The 10,888-nt window shown below is 34.8% G+C and overlaps 1 pseudogene; it reads left to right on the forward strand.

The window, feature by feature from the left end:
• The first annotated feature begins 2,176 nt into the window (after positions 1-2,176).
• On the forward strand, positions 2,177-3,603 carry LOC102484081 (annexin A7-like; annotated as a pseudogene).
• The last annotated feature ends 7,285 nt before the right edge of the window (positions 3,604-10,888 follow it).

Consider the following 10,888-nt stretch of genomic DNA (forward strand, 5'->3'; position numbering starts at 1 on the left):
TTCAATGACTGCAGTAAGATATATAGCCCCAGCTAGGTGCTACTTTATAGGATGCCTAAAGTTAGACTTGTGTTCACGGAAATGTATACATCAGCTGTGTTTGCTATGAAAATATTTAGATTAATTAAGGTCTTTAGTAATTCAATAAAATGTGGGGGAAAAACAGTATCGAAAGCAAACATAGATACCAGAGCCAGTGTGGGAGGAGAGTGGGAGATGGCAGAGGGTAAGAGATAGGGAATCAAGGATGGGGGACAAAAGCAAAACATACAGAAAACAAGAAATGGAAAATTATTTGCTGACAATAACATGTTTGTTGATGTGCTTTATTGAGACAATATACAGTGTACTCTGGATGGAAAATCTCATTTTGTATGCTGTAATGATGTACAGTGAATGAATGCAAATAAATAAATTTAAATTAAAAAAATAACTAACACAAAAAAAGCCTGAATAAAAAGATCCATGGACAAAAATGCTAGTCCATGAGTTTCTATAATCTATGGGATACAGCAAAAGCAATCATAAGAGGGAAATTTATAGCAATTAGTGGACATAAGAGAAAGATGGAAAGGTGACAAATGGATGCCCTAGTTTTATACCTCAGGAAATTTGAAAACCAAAAACAATGAAAAAATAATGTAAGGAGACAAGAAATTATAAAGATTCAACCAGAAATAAATGAAATAGAGAATAAGCAAACTATAAAGAAAATAAATGAAACTAATATCTGGTTCTCTGAAAAGATAAACAAAATTGATATACCATAAGCTAGTCTAATTAAAAAGAAGAGAGAAAGGAACCAGATAAATCAGGTTCACAATAAAACAAGCAATGTTACAACTGACAAAATAGAAAAACAAAACATCATTAGGAAATACTGTAAGCAACTATATGCCAACAAACAAGAAAACTTGAATGAGACAAAAAAATTCCTGGACACGTAAAATCTCTAAGATTGAATCAGGAAGAGATAGAAAGTCTGAGAAGACCCATAACAAATAATGAGATTGAATCAGTAATTAATAACCTCCCAACAAATTAAAACCTTGGTCTTGATGACTTCACTTTTGAATTCTATAAAACATTTAAAGAAGAGTTAATTCTCGTTCTTTTCAAATTATTTCCAAAGATCCCAATGAAACAAATCCTCCCAACTTCATTTTATAAATCTTCTGCCACTCTCATCCAAGGAACTGATAAGGACATAAGAAAAAAGAAAACTGCAGACCAATACCTCTGATGAATATAGATGCAAAAATTCTCAACAAGATGCTAGTAAATTGTATCAGCAATATATAAAAAAAAATTATATATCACAGGTAGGATATATTCCAGGGCTCAGAGGTCATTCAACATATGTAAAACCATAAATGTAATATACCATATTAACAGAAAGAAAGATAAAATGATATGATAATATCAATTGATGCAGAAAAACCATTCAAAAAATATGACATCCATTCATGATTAAGACTCTCAGCAAAACTGACATAGAAGGGTCATTTCTCAATACAATTAAAGCTATCTATATAAAAAAAAACTATAGCTAACATTATACTAAAATTTTTCCACTAAAAACTGGTACTAGACAAGGTTGCCCACTTTCTCCACTCCTTTTCAGTATAGTGCTAGATGTCCTAACCTAAGCAATCAGAAAATAAAATTAAATAAAAGGCGATCAAGTAGGGAAAGGAAAGAAGTAAAATTATCTCTATGTGAAGATGACATGATTGTATACATAGAAAACCCAAAAGTTTTCATGAGAAAACTCCTTGAAATAAAAAGATAAATTAGTATAAAGATAATACAGTTAAATGGCAGGATACAAAAACAACATGCAAAAATCTATAGCCTTTCTATGTATTAATAATAAGCACACTGAAGTAGAACCAAAGAAAGCAATCCCACTTACAATAATCAGAAAAAGTTAAGATACCAAGAAATAAACCTAACCAATAAATTAAAATACCTCTAGAAGGAAAACATGAAAGTATTGAAAATGACATAAAAATGTGGAAAGACATCCCATATTTCCAAATGGAATAATTAATATAATCAAAATAGTAATTCTACCCAAATCATTCTACATATTTAATGTAATTCCAATTAAATTACAAGAGGAATTCTTCACAGATTAAAAAAAATTATAGGTGTTACAACTCCCAGAGTCAGAATGTCATACCCAGACTATCCCCTCAATGGCTACCCAATTTTCCCTGGATATCCTCCTGCAGGTCAGGAGTCATTCTTTTCCCCTTTAGGACAGTATCTTTATCCTAGTGGCTTTCCTCCAATGGGAGGAGGTGTCTACTTGCCAATATCAAGTAGTAGCTTTCCTGGAACCATTAGCTACCCAGAACCTGGAGATTATCCAGTGCCTGGAGGCTATCCAGGTGCCTTGCAGGCAGGTGGAGCTCCATCCTATCCTGGATTTCCTCCAGGCCATAGATCTGGAGTCCCCTCAGGTGGAGCAGACTATTCTAGCTATCCCCAGTAATCTGCACAGTCCTATGGTGGTGGCCCAGCACAGATCCCTCTACCTGGTGGCTTTCCTGGAGGGCAGATGCCTTCTCAGTATCATGGAAGACAAGCTCCTTACCCTAGTCAGCCTTCTGTAATGAATCAGAAAACAACTCTGAACAGTTGCCAACTTCTATACCATGAGAGATGCCAAAATTCTCCCTAAAGTAATGAAGGATTTTGGAATAGACAAGCAGGCAATTGTGGATGTCATGGCTAACTGATCCAATTATCAGAGGCAAATAATTAAAGCACTTTTTAAGGCCATGTATGGCAAGGATTTATTCAAAGATCTCTAATCAGAATTAAGTAGAAATATTGAAGAACTGATTATTGCCCTATTTATGCCACCTACCTATTATGATGACTGGAGTTTACAGAAAGTAATACAAAGTGTAGGAATTCAGAAATGTGTCTTAAGGGAGATTTTGTGCATAAGAACATATCAGGAAATCCAATAAATTGTCAGATGTTATCAATCAGAATTTGGACAAGATCTTGAAAAAGTTATTAAATCCAATATATGAGAACATATTGAACATTTACTTGTACCCATGTTCCAGGGAAACTGATGAAAATCAGAGCATAAACCAACAAATAGCTCAGGAAGATGAACAGTGTCTTAAGCTGGTGATGAGACTAAGGACAGATGAATCTTGTTTTAACATGATACTTTCCACAAGATGATTTCCTCAGCTGAAAATTAGCATGGAGGTTAATTCCAGGATGGCTAATTGAGATTTGTTAAGCAATGTGGATGTGTTGTAAATGGCTTAAAGACTACCTTGTAATGTGCCCTGAACTTTTCCACTTTGTTTGCTGAGGGGCTCTACTATTTATTGAAAGGCGCTGGCACAAATGGCACCACCCTGGTCAGTACAGTGTCTCTTTACAAGCTAAGTGATGTATGTGATTGAATATATAAAATAAATTAAATAAAAATAAAATAAAATGAAAAATTTAGTAAGTGAGATTAATCTTGTACAAATAAAGCAGATATTTCATAAGATGTATCAGAAGATTGCAAGTGACACAGGTGGAGACTACTGAAGGCTTCTTCTGGCCATTGTGGGCCAATAGGAGGAACTATTATATTTTTTTAATGAATGAATGAAGCTGCTTATAAGTTATTCTTCAAAGCGTTCACTGACCTGCAAGCAGCAATATCAACTATCACCTAACCAAAAGAGTTTTTTTTTATTGAGGGTAATGTGTTTGGGGTAATGTCAGGATGATGTGCTTGGTTCGCACATGTTGCTGTTGCATAAGGCAACAATTTTTTTTATGTACAATCAATTTAAAGCCATATACCAATGATGTAGTAATATTGTGATATTTATAAAACTTCATTATCTCTGTTCTTTTTTTCTGAGAGAGATAATTTTGCTATAGGGTGCATGTGCTTACCAAAGGGATAGAGACAGAGAGACAGAAAGCAAAATATTACTCCCCAGGGAGAATGGCCATGCCACAATCCTTTCTCTCCCACTCTCCTCTTGGGATCTTGGGCACACATGTACACATGCCTGGCATTAGTTTTATGTCCCTAGGTCAAGGATTGAACTGTGGTTGATTACATGGAAATATAGTGACATAACCACTATACTATCTTCTGGTCCTCTTTGCTCTTATTCTAATCAGGATGTAAAATTGAATAAAATCAAAACAATTGTTTCATATATGCAAATATTTTAAATTAAATACATTTAAATATTTTTAAAACCAAAAAAGGAAAGAAAAAGCAATCATATAGTTGGTCTGGAATAATAAAAGACCCCATATTGCCAACACAATTTTCTGCAAGAGTGAATTAGGAGACATGTCACTCCCTGACCCCAAAATGTAATAAAAGTTGTGATAATCAAAACAGCATGGTACTGGAATTACATCATATTAAGAAGTCTCTGCACAGCAAAAGACACAGTAATTAATGTGAATATACAACCCTTGAAATGGGAGAATATATTTGCAAATTATACCTCAGAGAATAGACTGATAACCAGGATATACAGGGAACTTAAACAACTTGCCTGGAAAAAAAAAACTCAATTAAAATATGGGTAAATGAAATGAACTGACAAGTCTGTAAGGAAGACATGCAAACAACAACAAAAAAATGAAATAATACTCAAAAAATCTTATCATAAGGGAAATGCAAATCAAAATAACAATGATATCACCTAACCCCAGTCAGAACTGCTAAGTTAAAAAATAATAAGTGCTGGTGAGGCTGTGGTGAAAGGGAATTCTATGATGTTGGTGAGAATGTAAATTAGTACAGCCACTGTGGAGAATGATATAGAGGTTTCTCAAAGACTCATAAATAGAACTACCATATGATTTAGTCATTCTACTTCTGGGTATCTACTCAAAGGATACAAAAATGCTCAGTCAGGAAAACACTTGCACTTCCATGTTATTGTAGCATTATTCACAATTGCTAAGACATGGTACCAATCCAAATATACATGAAAAGATGAATGAATTGAAAAAATTGTTGAACGTATACACTAGAGACTACTTAGCCATAAAATAGAATGAGATTGTATCAATTGGTAAAATGCATACAAATATGGAAAATTTGCTAAGTGAAGTAAGCTAGATGATGAAAGAGAGACATTGTATGCCCCCACTCAATATATACTGAACATTGTTACTCTAAGGCAGAAACTGAATGATTGGAAGCTATAAAATCATGGAAAGTGATGATAATACTGGAGATAGTGCAGGATGAGGGTGGTAAATGGGGGAGGGTGGGAGGGAGAAAATTAAGGGTAAGAAGAAAAAGAAAACATTTAAGAGACCCCTAGATGGATCTAATAGACATATTCACAATGTTTCATCCATCAGTAATAAAATACACATTTTTCTCAAATGCACATGGAATATTTTCCAAAGTTGATTATATTGTAGGTCATGAAACAATAAGTTTAAGAAGGTAAAAGTCATATCAAGCATTTTTCTAGCCACACTGGTATAAAACTAGAAATTAATAACAGGGGGATTTTGAAAAATCCACAAACACATGAAAGTTACACAGTGTGTTTTTGAACAACCAATGAGTCAATGAAAAAAAGAAAGGGAAATTAAAAACTTCTTGAGACAAATTAAAATGGAAACATAATATACCAAAAATAATAAGATATAACAAAAGCAGTTCTTTTTTATTTTTTATTATTATTCATACATTAAATCCCTATACATCATTTAGATTGTGAAGAGACTTTACCCAGTATGTTCTAACAGGGAAGTTCATAGAAATATATGCCTCCATCAATAGAAAAGAAAAATCTTGGGACCAGCAGTTAGCGTAATGGCTATGTCGCTGGACTCCCATGTAGTTGATCACAGTTCATGTCCCGGACCCGGTGGCTTAAAACTCACACTGGGCATGTGTGCGTGCATGCCCAAGATCCCGAGAGGAGAAGGGATTATGGTGTGGCCATCCCCTCTGGGCGGGATAGTTTCTCACTTACTGTCTCCCTGTCTCTCTTTGTCTGGCGAGTACATGTGCCCTGTAGCAAAAACCTCAAAAAAAAAAAAAAAAAAGAAAAGAAAAGAAAGAAAAATCTTAAATTGAAATTATTATATTGGAAGAAAAAAGAAAAAGAAAAGCAAACTAAGATCAGAGTTGAAATAAAGGAAATAATAAAAATCAGAGAAAATTAAATAAACACAAGAAAAACAATAGAAAATATCAATAAAATGAAAAGTTGATTTTTTAAAGACAAGTAAAGTCAATGAAGCTTCAGTTAGAGTAATCAAGAAAAAAAGAGACAAGATTTAAATAAATATTAGAAATCACAGAAGACATTATGTCTGAAACTACTGAAATATAAAGTATCATAAGAATAATGAACAATTATAAATTAACAAATTGGGTAACTTAGAAGAAATGGATAAGTTCCTAGAAACATAAAATTTACTAAGAAAGAATCATAAAGAAATAGAAATTCCGAACAGATTGCTAATGTGTAAGGAGATTGAATCAGTAATAAAATTCAAAAAAAAAAATTCCCAGGACAGGGGCTAGCAGGTGGTATAGTGAGGTATAGTGGGATATAGTTGTTAATACACTGGACTCCTACATGTTTGACGGTAGTTCAAGTCCCAGGTCTGGTAGCTTGAAAATCATGCTTGGCACATGTGCATACATACCCAAAATCCCAGGAGGAGAAAGGATTGTGGCATGGCCATCCTCCCCTGGGGGAGAGATTTCTCACCTTCCCTCTCACTGTCTCTCTCCAGCAAACACACACTCCATGGACAAGCTTGAGGACATTATGTTAATTGAAGTAAGCCAGGTCCAGCAGAATGAAAAATTGTATGTTCTCATTCATATGTGGAAACTAAAAAAAGTTTCTCCGTAAAAGTAGAGAATAGAACAGTGGTCAGTAGAGTCTGGGAAAGATAAAGGAGAGAAGGTTATAAGGAGTTGTTGATTAATGGAAACAAAATTACAATTAAATAAGAGAAATAAGTTCCTGTGTTCACAGTAGGGTAACTATAGCTAACAATAATTTAATACATATTGTAAAATAACTAAAAGAGAATTGTGATGTTTTCTTTCTTTTTTAAAGGGGGAGAGGTTTTTGCTATAGTGTGCATGTGTTCACCAGAGAGACAGAGAAACAGAGAGACAGAAAGCAAGAAATTACCACCTGGGGGGATGGACATGCCACAATCCTTTCTCCATTCTCCCCTTGGGACCTTGACCATGCACACACACATGCGCCTGTTGTGAGTTTAAGCCACTGAGTTTGGGACTTGAATTGCGGTGGACTACACGGCAGTCCAGTGACATAGCTATTACAATTGCTGGTCCCAAGAATTGTGACTATTTCAAATGCAAAATAATTATAAATAATTCATATATTTATGATCAGTATTTGAGATAATTGATATATGCATTACCTTGTCTTGATCATTATATATTGTATTCATATACTAAAAAAACACACTGATATACATATATATACATATATATATACACACACATATATACACACACACATACATATGTATAATTAACAGCAGAGAACATGATGTTTACTTTGATGAATTCTAACAAGCATTTAAAGAAGGACTAATCCTGACCAAAGCTCCCCAAGTTCCCACCATGGTGCAGGAGCAAGCAATAGTGGAAGAAAGAGACTAAATGAAGAGGAACCATTTGTGTGTTAGACTTTCTTGTTTTTGCCTTTTACCCACACAGGTGTACTTTGAGATTTCTCAGTTCACTGAATGACTTGTACTTTTTACTTTGATTGAATCCAACTCAGCCCTAGGAACATCTAGTCCTGAGAGATTGGGAAAGAAACCAAAACCTAAAGTTGGCTGCATACACCCTCTCTGACTGGAAGGAAAGACATAGTCCCAGAGTTCACCTGAAAAGAAGAGCTCTTCTTCCCCCCATAACACTACAGAATCAACTCCAAAAAAAAAAAAAAGGAAGAAGTCTATAACTCATTAGATGACCAAAAATAAGTGTAGAGGCAAAAGAAATATGAGAAAGTGTAGGGACATGTTTGGAGAGAGGCCTTGAGGATGTGGGGACATGCTCTGAGCAAACATCACCTGTTTCTTTTGTCTATCACAGAACCTTGCAGCTTGTCCTTTCCTTGACCCTTACCACAAGCAGAGCAAAGAGTGAAATTTTCTAGGAGCCTTCCAACAAATACATATGATGGAATTCAGGAAATATCCTGACTTCAATTAGCAAAGTCTAACACCTGCTCTGCCTCTGTAAGATTCTTTAGCCTTATCAACATCCCTTTGATGGTTGCAAGAAAGTATCCTCCTTGGGACCGGCAGTTAGCATAATGGCTGTGTCGCTGGACTCCCATGTAGTCGAAAGTGGTTCGAGTCCTGGACCCAGTGGCTTAAAACTTATGCCGGGCGCATGTGCGTGTGTGCCCAAGATCCTGAGAGAATGGAGGAGAAGGGATTGCAGTGTGGCCATCCCCCCTGGGGGGTGATTTCTCGCTTTCTGTCTCTCTGTCTCTCTCTGTCTGTCTGGTGAGCGCACGTGTCCTATAGCAAAAACCTCTCCAAATAAATAAATAAATAAATAAGAAAGTATCCTTTCCACACCTGTAGGCTTCTCTCCACTAGATAAGAAGATTATTGGGATGTCTTTTTGATATGGATGTAGTCAAGAGATAAGCCTAGTCCACCTAAGCCCTTATAAATTTGTTACCTGCCTCTCTGCTTCTTATTGTACCTAATATGTCAACCTATCTATGGAATATTATGAAATACAAATATATAAATAAAGGCGCCCAGTTTTTCTGGGCAGCATAAGTTACTTGGGCTGTTTAGGCTCAGATCGCCTGTGTCCACTGCTACTCTGTTTCTTTGCCTCTTTCTTTCTGCTTTCTCTTAAATCAAGTTAAGTCTAAGGCAGATGCTGACAAGAAAACAAAAATATCTCTCCCTCAAAAAAAAAGAGAACAACTCATCTTCATCCATAGACAGCACAAAAGAAATCACAGAAAAGTTAGAAAAATAATTCAGAATATTCATAGTAACAAACTGAACAAAATGCCAGAGAAAACAGTCAAGAAATTCTAGGAGATGAGGAAATCATTCCATGGCTTGAAGAAGAAACTTCATAAAGAGACACCATGAAAAAGGACAAAAGAGAACCTTTAGAAAAGAATACTGTACTAGAGAAAATCAATATATCCCTCAGGAGTGTTAATATTAGATAGAATATTTGAGGTTATGGAAACATGGGAAAGCATTATAGATACCGGATACAGTGTGGAAAGAGGGTGGGAGGAGAATATGAAGAAAGACATTAAGGAGAAAAATAGAGAAGCAAGACATTTGTGGGACACAGAAATGGATTATTATCTATTGATGATAACTTGTATAGTATCCCCAACTGGACTAATGTGAATTGTTTCCATGTTAGGAAAATTCATTTTAGAAGCTAAGTGATGTAGAGTGATTGAATGTATAAAAGAAATTAAAAGAAAAATAAAATATATTATTTTTTTAAAACTGGCAGAAAATAGATCCATGATGAAGAAAACAAAGCCTATAACTTGGGCTAAACCACCAAAAAGAATAAAACAATAACCAAAATAAAATGAGGACAACATGTAAGAAATACTGCATAATAGTGAAGACCTGAATAGCCAAATAATTGGTTTTCCAGAAGATGAAGAATCTGATAAGGGTTTAGAAAATCTATTCCATGAAACACTTGCAGGAAATTATCCAATCCTGGAGAAAGATTCAGACATCCAGAACTAGGAAATGGAAAGGACAGCAAATAGAATAAATCTAAGAAGATACTAATCATGGCACATCAAAATTGAAGACAAGATTGGTAAAAATCAAAGACAAGCAGGATTCTAAAAGCAGCAAGAGATAAACATCAAGTTACTTACAAAAGTTATTCTATTAGGCTAACATCAGACTTCTCAAATGAAACAAGAAAAATAATGGGAAGACATATACAAAACGATAAAAGAACAATTTCAACCAAGAATACAATACCTGGAAAGATTATCCTTCAAAAGGGAAGAAAAATAAAAAATCATTTTAGATAAACAAAACCTAAAAAAATTTACCAACTTCTTCAAGAAGTACTGAGTACTATATATATATATATAAAAACAGCTAAGAAAATTACTAACAAAATAGCAGGGATAAATCCAAAAATATCAATTATAACATTAAATGATTAAATTCTTCAAAATACACAGAATTAATAAATGGATAAACACACAGAAACCCTCTGTATGCTGCCTAGAAGAAATGCACCTCATGAATAAAGACATATATTGACTGAAAGTGAAGGGCTGGAAAAAGGTATTTCATGCATATGGAAATGAAAACATGACTGGAGTCCCAATACCAATATCAGACAAAACTGACTTTAATTAAAAAAATATAGAAAGAAACAAATAAAGGCACTATATAGTACTAGAAGGGCTAATTCACCAAGAAAATATAATATTATAAATATATATCCACCCAAAACTAAATAATTCAAATACATGAAAGAAAGAGAGACTACAGTATTTAAAGGGAGAGTGTGGAGGGCATTGCATATGGAAGCGATCTTGAGAGCTCCACCATCTTGAGAGCTCCGCCACCTTGAGAACAATCCGTCATTTTAGAAACCATTAGGTTTTACTTCCTCATTGAGCAAACTGTTCTTCAGAAATCATGTGACCAACTGTTCTCCCCTGGGGCGGTTGAGATTCTAGGCAATGGGAGAGATCCACCCACATCAATGATTGGCTCATACTGTTCTATCTCATTTGCATTTTGGGCAACCAATCAGTGCCCACCAGCCTGTATATAAGCTCGCAATTCTTCCTTAATAAACGCGACTTGATTATCACTT

The sequence above is a fragment of the Tupaia chinensis genome, unplaced genomic scaffold (genome assembly GCF_000334495.1).
Source record: "Tupaia chinensis unplaced genomic scaffold, TupChi_1.0 Scaffold147350_1, whole genome shotgun sequence".
Taxonomy (NCBI): Eukaryota; Metazoa; Chordata; class Mammalia; order Scandentia; family Tupaiidae; genus Tupaia; species Tupaia belangeri.